The sequence below is a fragment of the Salvelinus sp. IW2-2015 genome, linkage group LG4q.1:29 (genome assembly GCF_002910315.2).
Source record: "Salvelinus sp. IW2-2015 linkage group LG4q.1:29, ASM291031v2, whole genome shotgun sequence".
Lineage (NCBI taxonomy): Eukaryota > Metazoa > Chordata > Actinopteri > Salmoniformes > Salmonidae > Salvelinus > Salvelinus sp. IW2-2015.
This window is the reverse complement of record NC_036842.1, coordinates 43,543,272-43,560,693: the sequence shown is the minus strand read 5'-3', so window position 1 is coordinate 43,560,693 and position 17,422 is coordinate 43,543,272. Positions and strand designations below refer to the sequence as shown.

General features: G+C 43.2%; 1 protein-coding gene across 2 annotated transcripts in view; it reads left to right on the top strand.

The window, feature by feature from the left end:
• peak1 (pseudopodium-enriched atypical kinase 1) overlaps positions 1 to 17,422 on the top strand; it is a 250,762-nt gene that overhangs the window by 104,260 nt on the left and 129,080 nt on the right. Inside the window, exon 1 of one of the 2 annotated variants that reach the window (XM_023984743.2) lies at positions 9,590 to 10,018. The exons of the other annotated variant lie outside the window; for it this stretch is intronic. The gene's annotated coding sequence lies outside the window, so the exon portion shown is untranslated. Of the gene's footprint in view, positions 1 to 9,589; positions 10,019 to 17,422 lie in introns of those variants that run through there. 2 annotated transcript variants of the gene reach the window in all.

Sequence of the window (17,422 nt, the reverse complement as noted above, 5' to 3'; positions counted from 1 at the left end):
TGTCTCTCAGGGGACCTGCGATGTTGTAGCCTCTATCTCTCCCCGCTTGTGAGGGCACGTGGATGGCTAATTACCGGCAACACCAGACACAACCTACCCCCTCCTCCTCCTTCTCCCTTTCCCTCATTCTCTCTTTCATCATCCTACCTACTTTCTCCTTCCTTCCCTCTCCTTCAGTGTTCTATGCTTCTTCTCCAGAGAGAACACGTGTGTGTGAAGATTTCTCTTGCCTTTTGTGTATACCCTCTGAATTTGTTAGGAATGTATAGCAAGGGGTAAGCAATTGCTTGAGCGGATGTTGTACATCCTGTTGATGAATGAATATGTAATTCACAGATCCTCTTTGCAAAAGGATACGGTTCACCCAACAGTATCCTGTTAATAAAAGATCTCGTATGAACACTTTCTGGTAATATATCCTTTTTCAGTCTCTGTTCTGGGGAGTGGGTAGTTTTGTTTTATCTGAAATCCTTATCACACACTGATTAACTTGTCATATAGCAGATTCAAATGTTTTAAGATTAATACTGGTATCTTTAGAAATGAGCTATGACATACAGGGCATTCGGAAAGTATTCAGACCCCTTGACTTTTTCCACATTTTGTTACGTTACAGCCTTAATCTAAAATTGAATAAATCGTTTTCCCCCCTCAATCTACACACAATACCCCAAAATGACAAAGCAAAAACTATTTTATTTTTAATTTGTGCAATAAATAAAAAAAATAAAAAAACATCACATTTACATAAGCATTCAGGTTACAGACTTATTCTAAAATGTATTAAATAGCTTTTTTTTTCTCATCAACCTACACATAATGACTGAGCAAAAACAGGTTTTTAGAAATATTTGCCATTTTTTTTATTTTTAAATCAACCCTACATTTACATAWGTATTCAGACTCTTTACTCTGTACTTTGTTGAAGCACCTTTGGCAGCGATTGCAGCCTGGAGTCTTCTTGCATATGACGCCATAAGCTTGGCACACCTGTATTTGGGGAGTTTCTCCCATTCTTCCCTGCAGATCCTCTCAGGCTGCACAGCTATTTTCAGGTCTCTCCAGAGATGTTTGATCAGGTTCAAGTCCGGGCTTTGGCTGGGCCACTCAAGGACATTCAGAGACTTATCACGAAGCCACTCCTGCGTTGTCTTGGCTGTGTGCTTAGGATCTTTGTCTTGTTGGAAGGTGAACCTTTGCCRCAGTCTGAGGTTCTGACCGCTCTGAATCAGGTTTTCATCAAGAATCTCTCTGTACTTTGCTCCGTTCATCTTTCCCTCGATCCTGACTAGTTTCCCAGCCCCTGCCACTGAAAAACATCCTCACAGCATGATGCTGCCACCACCATGCTTCACCGTAGGGATGGTGCCAGGTTTCCTCCAGATGTGACGCTTGGCATTCAGGCCAAAGGGTTCAATCTTGGTTTCATCAGACAAGAGAATCTTTTTTCTCATGGTCTGAGAGTCCTTTAGTTTCCTTTTGGCAAACTCTAAGCATGCTGTCATGTGCCTTTTACTGAGAAGTGGCTTCCGTCTGGCCACTCTACCATAATGGCCTGATTGGTGGAGTGCTGCAGAGATGGTTGTTCTTCTTGAAGGTTCTCCCATCTCCACAGAGGAACTGTGGAGCTCTGTCAGATTTACCATCAGGTTCTTGGTCACCTSCCTGACCAAGGCCCTTCTCCCCCGATTGCTCAGTTTGGCCCGGCGGCCAGCTCTAGGAAGAGTTTTGGTGTTTCCAAACTTATTCCATTTAAGAATGATGGAGGCCACTGTCTTCTTTGGYGACCTTCAATGCTGCAGAAATGTTTTGGTACCCTTCCCCAGAACTGTGCCTRGACACAATCCTGTCTCGGAGCTCTARGGACAATTCCTTCAATCTCATGGCTGTGGGACCTCTTATAGACAGGTGTGTGCCTTATCAATCAATTGAATTTACCAAAGGCAGACTCCAATCAAGTTGTAGAAACATCTTAAGAATGATCAATGGAAACAGGATGTACCTGAGCTCAATTTATAGTATTATAGCAAAGGGTCTGAATACTTATGTAATTTATTTATGTAATTTATGTATTTGTTTCATTATGGGGTACTGTGTGTAGATTGAGGATTTTTTTTATACAATACATTTTAGAATAAGAATAATTTGYAAAAAGTCAAGGGTCTGAATACTTTCCGAATGCACTGTAACAGCTTTGGATTTCACCGTCTAAAAAGTGAATGGTTTTGACCATTTGTAACTTCATGGAGGAGAGCTGCTCTCTTCTCCAGTTCCGACCATTGTGGCTCGCAAAAATGATTGCTGTCCTTGTTATGAAATTACACCTTTACCCTGTTCATGTAAAAATAACCGAATGCACTGACTGTTTAAAGCAGTACCACCAAAAATGATTTGTATGGTGAACTTGGCAATCAAAAAGCCCCAATCAGCAAGATGTAAGTTGTGTCCACTCCGGTAGTAAATTATATTGGTTGTCCCTCAATTAATAAAGCCTGTGATCTAATATTGCGTAAGCCATTTTACAAACATCTGAATGCTGAAGGTGCAGCTCCTACCTATATTAGGACAGGGATAGGGTTGGCCTACCACACGTTGGCGCGAGCGAGCGAGCAGCTGCATCTCCCGCACTGAGTGCACAGTTGTTATCTGACGTGTAGGTCAATGTCACGCAGATACATGAATAGCAGTTTGATAGGCTGAAGGAGATGACCCATCAATTCAGTCAGATTTAAAGCTATTTTCAGAATAAGTCAAACGTCTTTGTGAACCGGCATTTCGTAACCTTTGAATCAGTTTTCTAACACATCGCTTCTTAAAGGGATGTAAATGCCTTTAATAAAGTGTTTATAACCCTTGACTTTTTCCATGTTTTGTTACAGCCTGATTTTAAAATTGATTTAAATMTAGATTTTTTTGTCACTGGCCTACACACAATACCCCACGATGTCAAAGGGGAATTATGTTCCTCAACATTTTTACAAATAAATGTTAAATAAAGAGTAAGTATTCAACCCCTTTGTTATGGCAAGCCAAAATAAGTTCAGGAGTAACAAGTCACATAAGTTGTATGCACTCGCTCTGTGTGCAATAATGGTGTACAACATTATTTTTTAATGACTACCTCAACTCTGTACCCCACACATACAATTATCTGTAAGTTCCCTCAGTTGAGCAGTGCATTTCAAACACAGATTCAACCACAAAGACCAGGGAGGATTTCGAATGCCTTGCAAAGAAGGGCACCTATTAGTACTGTAGATGTGAAAAAATTAAATAAAAAACAGACTGAATACCTGTTTGAGCATGGTGAAGTTATTTAATGGATGTGATAGGAGAAAACTGAGGATGGATCAACAACAATGTAGTTACTCCACAATACGAACCTAATTGAAAAGAAGGAAGCCTGTACAGAATAAAAATATTAAAAAACAATCCTGTTTGCAAATGGAACTAAGGTACTACTGCAAAAAATGTTGCAAAGCAATTCACTTTTTGTACTGAATACAAAGTGTTATGTTTGGGGCAAATCGAATACAACACATTACTGAGTACCACTCTCCATATTTTCAAGCATGGTGTTGGCTGCACCGTGTTATGGGTATGCTTGGAATCGTTAAGGACTGGGGAGTTTTTTGGAATAAAAAAAGAAAAAGGAATGGAGCTAATCACAGGCAAAATTCTAGAGGAAAACCTGGTTCAGTCTGCTTTCACTAGACTCAGATGAATTCACCTTTCAGCAGGGCAATAACTTAAAACACAACAACAAATATACACTGGAGTTGCTTACCAAGAAGACAGTGAATGTTCCTGAGTGGCRGAGTTACAGTTTTGACTTAAATATACTTGAAAATCTATGGCAAGACCTGAAAATGTTTGTGTAGCAATGATCAACCAACAATTTGCAGAACTTTAATAATTTAGAAAATAATAATGGTCAAATCTTGTACAATCCAGGTGTGGAAAGCTCTTGAGACTTACCTAGAAAGACTCACAGCTGTAATCACTGCCAAAGGTGCTTCTACAAAGTATTGACTCAGGGGTGTGCATACTTATATAAATTAGATATTCCTGTATTTAATTTTCCCAAAAAACATGTATTCACTTTATCATTATAGGGTATTGTATGTAGATGGGTGAGAAAAAATATATATTTAATACATTTTTAAATCAGAATGTAACACAAATGTGGAATAAGGGGTATGAATACTTTCTAAAGAAATGTATTAAATCACATTGTATTTGTCACATGCGCCGAATACAACAGGTTTAGACCTGTGAAATGCTTACTTACAAGCCCTTAACCAACAATGCAGTAAAGAAAATTACAATAATAGTTAGATAATTAAATAGCAGCAGTAAAATATCAATAGTAGGCTATATACAGGGTGTCGATACCGATACAGAGTCAATGTGCGCGGCACCGGATAGTCGAAGTAATATGTACATGTAGGTAGAGTTATTAAAGTGACTATGCATAATAACAAACAGAGAGTAGCAGCAGCGTGGGAGGGGGGGCAATGCAAATAGTCTGGGTAGCCATTTGATTAGATGTTCAGGAGTCTTATGGCTTGGGGTAGAAGCTGTTTAGAAGCCTCTTGGACCTATATTTGGATCTCCGTACCGCTTGCCGTGCGGTAGCAGAGAGAACAGTCTATGACTAGGGGGCTGGAGTCTGACAATTTTTAGGGGCCTTCCTCTGACACCGCCTGGTATAGAGGTCCTGGATGGCAGGGAGCTTGGCCCCAGTGATATACTGGGCCGTACGCACTATTCCTTTGTAGTGCCTTGCGGTCGGAGGCCGAGCAGTTGCCATACCAGGCAGTGATGCAACCAGTCAGGATGCTCTCGATGGTGCAGCTGTAGAACCTTTTTAGGATCTGAGGACCCATGCCAAACCTTTTCAGTCTCCTGCGGGGAATAGGTTTTTGTTGTGCCCTCTTCACGACTGTCTTGGACCATGTTAGTTTGTTGGTGATGTGGACACCAAGGAACTTGAAACTCTAAACCTGTTCCACTACAGCCCCATAAATGAGAATGGGGGTGTGCTCGGTCCTCCTTTTCCTATAGTTCACAATCATCTCCTTTGTCTTATCATGTTGAGGGAGATGTTGTTGTCCTGGCACCACACGGCCAAGTCTCTGACCTCCCTATAGGCTGTCTTGTTGTTGTTCGGTGATCAGGCCTACCACTGTTGTGTCATCGCAAACTTAATGATGGTGTTGGAGTCGTGCCTGGCCATGCAGTCATGAATGAACAGGGAGTACAGGAGGGACTGAGCACGCACCTCTGAGGGGCCCCCGTGTTGAGGATCAGCGTGGCGGATGTGGTTGTTACCTACCCTTACCACCTGGGGGCGGCCCGTCAGGAAGTCCAGGATCAGTTGCGAGAGGGTTTAGTCCCAGGGTCCTTAGTTTATTGATGAGCTTTGAGGGCACTATGGTGTTGAATGCTGAGCTGTAGTCAATGAAAAGCATTCTCACATAGGTGTTCCTTTTGTRCAGGTGGGAAAGGGCAGTGTGGAGTGCAATAGAGATTGCATCATCTGTGGATCTGTTGGAGCGGTATGCAAATTGGACTCGGTCTAGGGTTTCTGGGATAACGGTGTTGATGTGAGCCACGACCAGCCTTTCAAACACTTCATGGCTACAGACGTGAGTGCTACGGGTCGGTAGTCATTTAGGCAGATTACATTAGTGTTCTTGGGTATAGGGACTATGGTGGTCTGCTTGAAACATGTAGGTATTACAGACTCAGACAGGGAGAGGTTGAAAATGTCAATGAAGACACTTGCCAGTTGGTCAGCGCATGCTCGGAGTACACGTCCTGGTAATCCGTCTGGCCCTGCGGCCTTGTGACTGTTGACGTGTTTAAAGGTCTTACTCACATCGGCTATGGAGAGWGTGATCACACAGTRGTTCAGATCAGCTGATGCTCTCATGCATGTTTCAGTGTTAATTGCCTCGAAGCGAGTCTGTAATAGTTTGCAAGCCCTGACACATCTGATGAGTCGGACCTGGTGTAGTATGATTCGATCTTAGTCCTGTACTGATGCTTTGCCAGTTTGATGGTTCATCGGAGGGCATAGCGGGATTTCTTTCCGGGTTAGAGTCCTGCTCCTTGAAAGTGGAAATTCTACCCTTTAGCTCAGTGTGGATGTTGTCTGTAATTCATGGCTTCTGGTTGGGGTATGTACGTACAGTCACTGTACGTGACTGATGTGGTGTACTCCTCAATGCCATTGGAGGAGTAAAGGTGGTCTAGAGTTTTTTRCCCCCTCTGGTCGCACATTTAACATGCTGGTAGAAATTAGGTAAAACAGATTTAAGTTTCCCTGCATTAAATTCCCCGCACAGTAGGAGTACCGCCTCTGGATGAGCGGTTTACTGTCAGCTTATGGCCGTATACAGCCCATTGAGTGTGTGTCTTAGTGCCAGTATCGGTTTGTGGTGGTAAATAGACAGCTACGATTTAAAAAAAATAAACTCTTGGTAAATAGTGTGGTCTACAGCTTATCATGAGATACTCTACCTCAGATGAGCAAAACCTCGAGACCTCCGTAGATATCGTGCACCAGCTGTTTGCAAATATATATATACCACCACCCCTTGTCCTACCAGAGGCTGTTGTTCTATCCTGCCGATACAGCTGGCAGGTTACACAATGTATGTTATTCATGTAGTCGTTCAGCCACGACTCMGTGAAACAAAAMATATTACAGTTTTTAATGTCCCGTTGGTAGGATAGTTTGTCCACTCATCGCTGGATCCTTACAAGGCACCCCGATCTCCTTCCGCGAAATCTCAGTTTCTTTCTCCTACGAATGACGAGGATGAGGGCCTCGTCAGGTGTCTGGAGTAAATCCCTCTCGTCCGACTCATTAAATAAAAATTATTCGTCCAGTTCAAGGTGAGTAATRGCTGTTCTGATGTCCAGAAGCTCTTTTCGAGACGGTAGCAGCACCATTATGTACAAAATATGTTACAAACAATGCGAAGAATAGCTGTCTCTTATACACATCTAGATGTGTATAAGAGACAGGAGAAATATTTTCGACTAAAGTCTTGTAGCCAAACATTGACTATAAAACCTGTCTCTTATACACATCTAGATGTGTATAAGAGACAGGTGTCTTGCCATTAACACTAAACACTGTAAAGAGATGCTCGATTATTGGCCATAGGGTTGGTGCACATACGCATGCACACACACAGTGTCCCATAAAGCTTGACAGTATAAAACAAAACATTTGCAAGAGGAGGACTATTTCACAGGGGGACTTATTCAAATTCATGTGGCCGGTAAACCCCAAGTCAAATAAAGTGGGCATATTGCAGTCTGAGAAATATTTTCGACTAAAGTCTTGTAGCCAAACATTGACTATAAAACAGAGCGTGTGAGTACTGTAAGTAGGGAGGCAACCAGGAAATGTTACAGTAGCTGTGGAAACCAAACAGAACTAGCTTACTTAATTGTTGCTATGTTTGAGCGATGCTAGCTAGTAAAAACTATTGTCTGCCTTTCATCTCTGTACATATGACGCGTACGGAAAAGTATGTTCAAGAAATATGTATCAAATATGGTGGTCACAGTTCATAAGCATGGCAGACAACATTGTTTTCCTCATAGCTCACGTTGGAGTGGATCCGCGCATTTCCATTTAAACGTCGACTGCGCAAACAGATTGGATACATTTCTTGGATTCCATTTTTGGAAAACCCACAGCTGGCTTCTTCCCAGGTCTGTTCTCTGTAGTGTTGCTCTCACACCTACCTTGCCAATCAGAACACTTTTTGATTGAGACTTGGAAGGGAGCTTGGCTACATGTGTAATAGCATGAAGATGACTTTGATACAGTAAAGCGGAAAAGTTAGAAAAGTGTAACCTGATAGGAAAAATAATATGATGAACAGTCAGAAGAACAGAGTGGAGGCTGTTATAGCAGCAAGGGGGGACCAACTTCATATTCATGCCCATGATTTTGGAATGAGATGTTCGACGAGCAGGTGTCCACATACTTTTGGTCATGTAGTGTATTTATTGTATAAAATTGTTGCCTAAAATAGCCTACATAGGAATAGAAATTAATAGGCTAATTGWTGGCCAACAGATGCAACTTTGTCATTGTCAGTTTCACTGTCGACTTTTCCCCGATAACAGAAGCACACGAGGGAGTTCCATAACTTCCATTTCAAAATGTCCACTCTCGCAGCGCTCAACACCCAAAAACTGAGCATGCGTAAACATGCTGACCAGACCGCTCATGTTGATTTTGTCCACCCACACCAGACYCCATCAGGACACGCAGGTTGAAATATCAAAACTCTGAACCAACTATATTCATTTGGGGACAGGTCGAAAAGCATGAAACATATATGGCAATTTAGCTAGCTAGCTTGCTGTTGCTAGCTAATWTGTCCTGGGATATAAACATTGGGTTGTTATTTCACCTGAAATGCACAAGGTCCTCTACTCCGACAGTTAATCCACAGATAAAAGAGTAAACCGAGTTAGTTTCTAGTAATCTCTCCTCCTTCAGGCTTCTTCTTTGGACTTTATATGGCGGTTGGCAACCAACTTTAAGGTGCATTACCACCACCAACTGGACTGGAGTGTGGACCTCAGTTCATCTTTAAATCACCTACGTGGGTATATGCTCCTAAAACCCAATGAGGAGATGGGAGCGGTGGGACTTGCAGCGCATGAAGCTTCATAAATAGAATCAAGTTCTATTTTAGCTCCTGGCTACGCAGATGCTTGTTGGTGTGCAATGATTGAATAACATGTATGTGTACATTTATTTTGRGACAGAGTTATGTGGTCAGCATGTAAAACACTTCGCTTGATATGGTTTTTCCTAAGCAAAGTCAACATTATAATGCAGTTTAAACCACCTCTGAGCAAATTTATCCAATGGTCTAAAGAGCGCCTAAAGTCSTTTTCCTGTGATTTGTCACCTTTATTTTTTGATGCACATCAGTTCTAGCGTGTTAATATGTTTTATGGAAAAGGGGTTGGAAATAGGTGTCTCCATAATGACAATCAATATAGCCTACCTACAACTGATACAAAGTTGTCACGACGTGTGCGCGTACTGCTCTCGTTTCTCTCACGTGATTCTGCTCCCTGCTGCAGCGCTCATCTGAACAAACAAACACACACACACCTCTTCGCAACCACTCACTGACACACTCAGAAACAGGCTGCCTCATTGCCTGATAGTCAGCAGCAGGTCACTGTGAAATATAGATTTTTAAGAAATTGCCATGGCAGCCGCGGTGCAATTTAGAAGTAGCCCAAAAACCCGCGARATCGTTTTCAAAGTAGCAACATTTTCTGGAAAACTGCGAACATGGCAACCCAGCTCACACTAAGCAGTGGACAGCTGCTGGGCTCAGGCCCCGCAAAGTGCTTGATTAGGAGMCATTGATCAGATGATATGCCTCCCTGAGAATTCACTCTCCCTGCGGGTCAGATCGTTCGCTCTTTGGAATCTTCCGTTTTCTCGTTTTCCTTACTCCCTCTTGATTTTGACGCCCCTTTTTGTTGGTACTTTCCACTCTCTCTGCCACTCCTCTCTTTATCTCCAATTCATATTCTCCTTTGCCTTTCGTGTCAATCTCTCACCTTCCCTGGCMCCCCCCTCCCCCACATCGGTCTCTCTCTGTGTGTACGTACTCCTGTTCTTCTCTATGTGGAGTCTGTCTGTAATGGGCTCTTAGCCGTGYCTACATTATTGATGTGGCGGATCGGGTGACAGACAGACAGACAGGGGGCTGAGCCTGTATGGGTGCCGCTAAAGAGTGAGGGGAGAGGCCAAGTCCAGTGCTCTCCCTCTCTCTCCCACTCCCTTTTCCTTTCTCTTTGGGTTCGCTCTCCCTCACTTTATCCCCTGCACTCTCTCTCTGTGTTGCTCTCTCACGCGTTATCCCTCATTCGCCAGCTCTCTCCTCGTCTGAATGCATTTGTCATGTGGCTCTTCCCCATGCCCAGGCTCCGATCGGATTCACAGAATCGCTCCGTAAGTTGGGCTCTCCTCTATTTTTTTTTTTAAATCTCAAATTCTCCTCTATGCTTGCTTTAGGCAACTGTTGCTGGTGGCAGCTCGCTTTGCCAGTGGGTTTTGGCATAATGTCTTAAGGGGCAGACAAACCGATGGACCGATATAGACACAGACAGACTGATAGACAGAAACAGACAGACGGATAAAGACTGTGAGAGAGGGGGAGGGAGTGACGGAGACAGGGGAGTGTGCAGCGTCACTGACACATTCGGGTCTGTGTATGAAGTGTGTGCGTGAAGTTGCAATGGGACTTTCGACACCAGGGGTGCTCTGTTATTAGACAGGATGTAGGGCTTTGAACGCGCTGACTGGCAAGTTAACGAGGCGCTTGTTCACGTTCGGGAGCAGCGGGTATGTCTTAGTCACGGTGTTGCTCTATGTTTTGGTGACTACACACGATTACATATGAACACACAACGACACCCTTGTTGTGTTTTTGTTGATAAAATGGTTGCTCAATTGAATAATGAACATGATTGTTGATGACCCAAATACATTAAGGTCTGCTATTTAAGGGAAGTAAAAAAATATGTTTGAGTGGGGATAGGTCATATTTTCAAGATTTTTACTGCACTTTGAGTTCAGCACCTTTTGGAACCAGTACATGCATTACTATGCTTTAAAAAAAATCTTGGATGCAACGTAATATATATCATAATAATATTATGTGCCATTTAGCAGACACTTTTATCCAAAGCGACTTAGTCATGCGTGCATGCATTTTACGTACTGGTGGACCCGGGAATCGAACCCACTATATGGGCCGCGCTCTACCAACTGAGCCGTTTCCGTCATCTCCAGTTGTTAGCCATTTCACCATTCAGACGTCTTCTTCACTTGCGGTGAAACTGCTAGCCAGAAGTAATGGTTTATCTTATTTTAGCCACCATTGCTGGGTCCTTTCTCAACTCCTGTAGCCAAATGTGCACATACAATTGATGGAACCTGCACTGAGAACTCCTGGTATAATAAAGGGATTTTCTCAGGAGATTGGAACTGCCTAAGCTTCCAAAGGCAGGGAGGGAGAGAACGTTGCCTGGAGCTAGATTATAGCTGAAAGCCGGCCGTATCAGGGGGAGATGATTCATTTGTTAGAGTTTTTCAGCATCCGGTTGATTGAAATCCCATGGATTGGTATTATCTTGGCTTTGTTCGAGCACCACTAGCACAGCTGAGCAGTCACGAAATGAAGCGCTAACTTCTTTTTTTGTGTTGGTGCAATTTTACTGTGCCGATCCACTAGATGCTTGATTTTCAGTTATTTCTATGCAGGTTTGGGGTCAATTATGTTTCAGGAGTTTGCTTTTAATGTTTGGATTAAAATGAAGAGGTCAGGTCCTGTATTCATAAAGCGTGTCATGCCCCAAAACAGTGCACAGATGCCAGCCAACCATTTGAGTGATGCCATCTCTGGTCTGGCTTGATGAATGGAAGGTGTAACTATGGAGCAGTAAACCTGGAGAATTTTGTCGAATGATGGCATCACTTGTCCTCGTTGAGGAATGATGAGTCATGAAAGGGCTGGTGGCTACTCTGATGCTGGCTGGAATATTACCTGACCAGTCGCTGCATGGGCACCATTGCTTTATAGATTGATTTTGATTGATTGTGTAATTAACTGTGTGATTTGTCACAGCAGAGAATTGGAGCGTGAATTGAAGAGTGKCCAAAGGCACTTCTATTAAAACACTTGCACTGACTCTATTGCATTTAACATTTACATTTAAGTCATTTAGCAGACGCTCTTATCCAGAGCGACTTACAAATTGGAAAGTTCATACATATTCATCCTGGTCCCCCCGTGGGGAATGAACCCACAACCCTGGCGTTGCAAGCGCCATGCTCTACCAACTGAGCCACACGGGATTGCTTTGGCTCTGTGCACACTCACTGGACTCTCCTCACAAATGACACTCCTATATACACACACATGCATATTGATGCCACACCAACTCACACTCTTCACATACAGTGATGCTGTTTATTATCTATCCTGATTGCCTAGACACTTTTGRCACTAACTACACTACCGTTCAAAAGTTTGGGGTCACTTAGAAATGTCTTTGTTTTTGAAAGAAAAGCAAAAGAATGTCTCCATTTAAAATAACATCAAATTGATCAGAAATGTTAATATTGTTAATATTGTTGTTAATATTGTAAATGACTATTGTAGCTGGAAACGGCAGATTTTTTTAATGGATTATCTATATAGGCGTACAGAGGCCCATTATCAGCAACCATCACTCCTGTGTTCCAATGGCACGTTGTGTTAGCTAATCCAAGTTTATAATTTTAAAAGGCCAWTTCATCATTTGAAAACCCTTTTGCAATTATGTTAGGGCAGCTGAAAACTGTTGTTTCTGATTAAAGAAGCAATAAAACTGGCCTTTAGACTAGTTGAGTATCTGGAGCATCAGCATTTGTGGGTTCGATTACAGGCTCGAAATGGCCAGAAACAAATAACTTTTTTCTGAAACGCATCAGTCTATTCGAAGGCTATTCCATGTGAGAAATTGCCAAGAAACTGAAGATCTGGTACAAAGCTGTGTACCACTCCCTAAACAGAACAGCGCAAACTGGCTCTAACCAGAATAGTAAGAGTGGGAGGCCACGGTGCACAACTGAGCAAGAGGACAAGTACTTTAGAGTGTCTAGTTTGAGAAACGGACGCCTCAAAAGTCCTCAACTGGCAGCTTCATTAAATAGTACCTGCAAAACACCAGTCTCAACGTCAACAGTGAAGAGGCGACTCCGGGATGCTGTCCTTCTAGACAGAGTTGCAAAGAAAAAGCCATATCTCAGACTGGCCGATAAAAATAAAAGATTAAAATTGGCAAAAGAACACAGACACTGGACAGAGGAAATTCGYCAAAGTTATAAAATGATTGCTGTCTGTTCCTAAAATAATCCTGAATAGCTTTATGCACCATTAGTAGGCCTATAATTTCAAAATCAAAAACAATTTTATTAGTCACATGRGCCGAATACAACAGGTGTAAACCTTAGAGTGAAATGCTTACTTACGAGCCCCTAACCAACAATGCAGTTAAAAAAAGATAAAAATAAGTAATTAATAAAATAATAATAAATAATTAAAGAGCAGCAGTAAAATAACAATAGCAAGACAATATACAGTGGGGTACCGATACAGAGTCAATGTGCGGGGGCACCGGTTAGTTGAGGTAGTATGTACATGTAAGTAGAGTTATTAAAGTGACTATGCATAGATGATGATAGCAGATGGTAGCAGTGGTGTAAAATAGACATGGTGTTCAGGAGTCTTATGGCTTCGGGGTAGAAGCTGTTTACAAGCCTCTTGGACCTAGACTTTGTGCTCCGGTACTGCTTGCCGTGCAGTAGCAGAGACCAGTCTATGACTAGGGTGGCTGTAGTCTTTGACAATTTTTAGGGCCTTCCTCTGACACCACCTGGTATAGAGGTCTTGGGTGGCAGGGAGCTTGTCCCAAGTGATMTACTGGGCCTTTCGCACTACCTCTGTAGTGCCTTGCGGTRGGAGACCAAGCAGTTGCCATACCAGGCAGTGATGCAACCTGTCAGGATGCTCTCGATGGTGCAGCTCTAGAACCTTTTGAGGATCTGAGGACCCATGCCAAATCTTTTCAGTCTCCTGAGGGGGAATAGGTTTTGTTGTGCCCTCTTCACSACTGTCTTGGTGTGCTTGGACCATGTTAGTTTGTTGGTGATGTGGACAGCAAGGAACTTGAAGCTCTCAACCTGCTCRACTACAGCCTRGTCGATGAGATTGGGGACGTGCTCGGTCCTCTTTTTCTTGTAGTCCACAATCATCTCACGTTGAGGGARAGGTTGTTGTCCTGGCACCASACGGCCAGGTCTCTGACCTCCTCCCTATAGGCTGGCTTGTCATCGTCGGGGATCAGGCCTACCACTGTTGTGTCATCGGCAAACTTAATGATGGTGTTGGAGTTGTYCCTAGCCGTGCAGTCTTGAGTGAACAGGGAGTACAAGAGGGAGCTGAGCACGCACCCCTGAGGGGCTCCTGTGTTGAGGATCAGTGTGGCAGATGTGTTGTTACCTACCCTTACTACCTGGGGGCGGCCCATCAGGAAGTCCAGGATCCAGTTGCAGAGGGAGGTGTTTAGTCCCAGGGTCCTTAGTTTATTGATGAGCTTTGAGGGCACTATGGTGTTGAAAGCTGAGCTGTAGTAAATGAATAGCATTCTCACATAGGTGTTCCTTTTGTCCAGGTGGGAAAGGGCAGTGTGAAGTGCAATAGAGATTGCATCATCTGTGGATCTGTTGGGGCGGTATGCAAATTGGGGTGGGTCTGGTGTTTCTGGGATAATGGTGTTGATGTGAGCCATGACCAGCCTTTCAAAGCACTTCATGGCTACAGACGTGAGTGCTACGGGACGGTTGTGGATTGCTGTGGATTGTGTGTAGCCCAATAACAATGATAAAGCTACAGTCGGGAATGTGCGACAAATCTGCAYTGATCAGCATGCAGACAAAACAGGCCTTTTGCCATATTACAAATATAATCGTTGGAAGACACAGGTTGTAAAGCAAAGGGCTTCTACTCTAATCTGTCTGGTGTCGGCTACCAAAATATTTCAGCACCGAATAGGCCTATTGAYCGAACATTGTTTTACAAAGTAAAACTAGAGAGTTAGGCTTTTGGTACAAGCGCATTGGCCATCGCCAGCAGGTGAGCTGCTCATGATTGGGTGACTCAGTGAAACTGGAAAGCCCTTTTTTGGACTGTAATTTCCTCCTCATGTTGTACAGTGCGTGTCGCCGCACACCGAGGCTATTGATGGATTCCAGATGAGGTTGTTTTCTCAAATCTCAGATTTCAGTGTCAAAGTAAACTGTGATTTCCAAAAAATTGTGCTGCTATTAAAAAYGATTCTGCCAAAGTCTCCAGTCATGTAAAATGAATTACAATTGCATGACCAGGACCCTAGGTTATTAGAAATGGTCCCCAGGTGTGCAACTTCTGTTACCATCTCTACACTACTGCTCTATGCCACTACACAACAGCGATTATATGCATGCAATTAAAACAATTATTAATCATACGTTCTGGTATCTCAGAGCTCCCCTGGTCATCATCTCATGCTCACATTTTGTTCCGGCACCTCGATTTACAAATTTAAGCACTGAACACATGTAGTCTAGACTCTAGCTAACCAACGAATACTAAAATATCCACACAAGCCACTAGCCAGCCAGCCATATACTGTATCATGAGTTAGAAGGTTATTGATATTAGGCTATATTAAGAAGGTATTATTTAAGATGAATCACAATCGGTAAAAAAAAATTGAGCTAGCTAACTAGCAGATTTACAACAATCATCATAAATGATCAACTAATAGCCTACCCTAGTTCCCCAATGATTGACATGTCTTTAGGAGGCACTGTAACTAGCTTTATAACAATTTGTGATGAGTGAGTGTGTTGAAGAAATAAATATGCTTATGCAAAACTTTTTTTTTTTTATTGCTGCAGAGGCAGTGTGTTACTAATTTCAAGATAAACTCAGCAAAAAAAGAAACGTCCCATTTTCAGGACCCTGCCTTTCAAAGATAATTTGTAACAATCCAAATAACTTCACAGATCTTCATTGTAAAGGGTTTAAATACTGTTTCCCATGTTCAATGGACCATAAACAATTAATGAACATGCACCTGTGTGGAGCGGTCATTAAGACACTAACAGCTTACAGACGGTAGGCAATTAAGGTCACAACTTAGGACACTAAAGAGGCCTTTCTACAGACTCTGAAAAACACAAAGAAAGATGTCCAGGGTTCCTGATCATCTGTGTGAACGTGCCTTAGGCATGCTGCAAGGAGGCATGAGGACTGCAGATGTGMCCAGGGCAATAAATTGCAATGTCCGTACTGTGAGATTCCTAAGACAGCGCTACAGGGAGACAGGGCGGACACCTGATTGTCCTCGCAGTGGCAGACCACGTGTAACAACACCTGCACAGGATCGGTACATCCGAACATCACACCTGCGGCACAGGTACAGGATGGCAACAACAACTGCCCGAGTTACACCAGGAACGCACAATCCTCCATCAGTGCTCAGACTGTACGAAATAGGCTGAGAGAGGCTGGACTGAGGGCTTGCAGGCCTGTTGTAAGGCAGGTCCTCACCAGACATCACTGCCAAACGTCTGATATTGGCACAAACCCACCGTTGCTGACCAGACAGGACTGCAAAAATGCTCTGCATCTGACGAGATCGCGGTTTTGTCTCACCAGGGGTGATGGTCGGATTCGCGTTTATCGTCAAAGGAATGAGCGTTACAACCGAAGGCCTGTACTCTGGAGCGGGATTAATTTGGAGGTGGAGGGTCCGTCATGGTCTGGGGCGGTGTGTCAACAAGCATCATCGGACTGAGCTTGTTGTCATTGCAGGCAACTCAACGCTGTGCGTTAAAGGAAGACATCCTCCTCCCTCATGTGGTACCCTTCCTGCAGGCTCATCCTGACATGACCCTCCAGCATGACAATGACACTGCTTGTTCTGTGTGTGATTCCCTGCAAGACAGGAATGTCAGTTCTGCCATGGCCAGCGAAGAGCCCAGATCTCAATCCCATTGAGCAGTCTGGACCTGTTGAATCGGAGGGTGAGAGCTAGGGCCGTTCCTCCAGAAATGTATGGGAAACTTGCAGGTGCTTTTGGTGGAAGAGTGGGGTAACATCTCACAGCAAGAACTGGCAAATTGGTGCAAGTCCAGGAGGAGGAGATGCACTGCAGTACTTAATGCAAGCTGGTGGCCAACCCAGATACTGACTGTTACTATTTGATTTAACCCCCACCCCCTCCCTTTGTTCAGGACACATTATTCAATTTCTTAGTCACATGCCTTTGTGGGACTTTTTTTCAGTTTATGTCTCAGTTGTTGAATCTTGTTATGTTCATACAAATATTTACACATGTAAAGTTTGCAGAAAATATAGGCAGTTGACAGTGAGAGGACGTTTCTTTTTTTTTTGCTCAGTTCATTAATTATGAACGTTTATTTTCAGGGGGGGGATATGGTGTGATTCAAGTTGACATCGGCTCTACAGGTCTCTATGAGCAAACCCTGGATATTGACCACTTGCAGTCCTCAGAAATACTCATGTCCCCACAAACCATCATGACCCCGCWAACAACCTAAACAAACCACAACGATTAACCAGACAACCTCTTATCTTACACAATTTTGTATTTAAAAAATAACTTTAATCACATTTGTTTGGCCAAAGGCATGTCCAAATCTTTTTACAACTTACTCCTGCTCCCGTATAGTTGATGGCAGTTCCACTATAGCTGAAATTAAGTGTAGGTCGACTTTGATATTGAGTCCTTTTTCCAACAG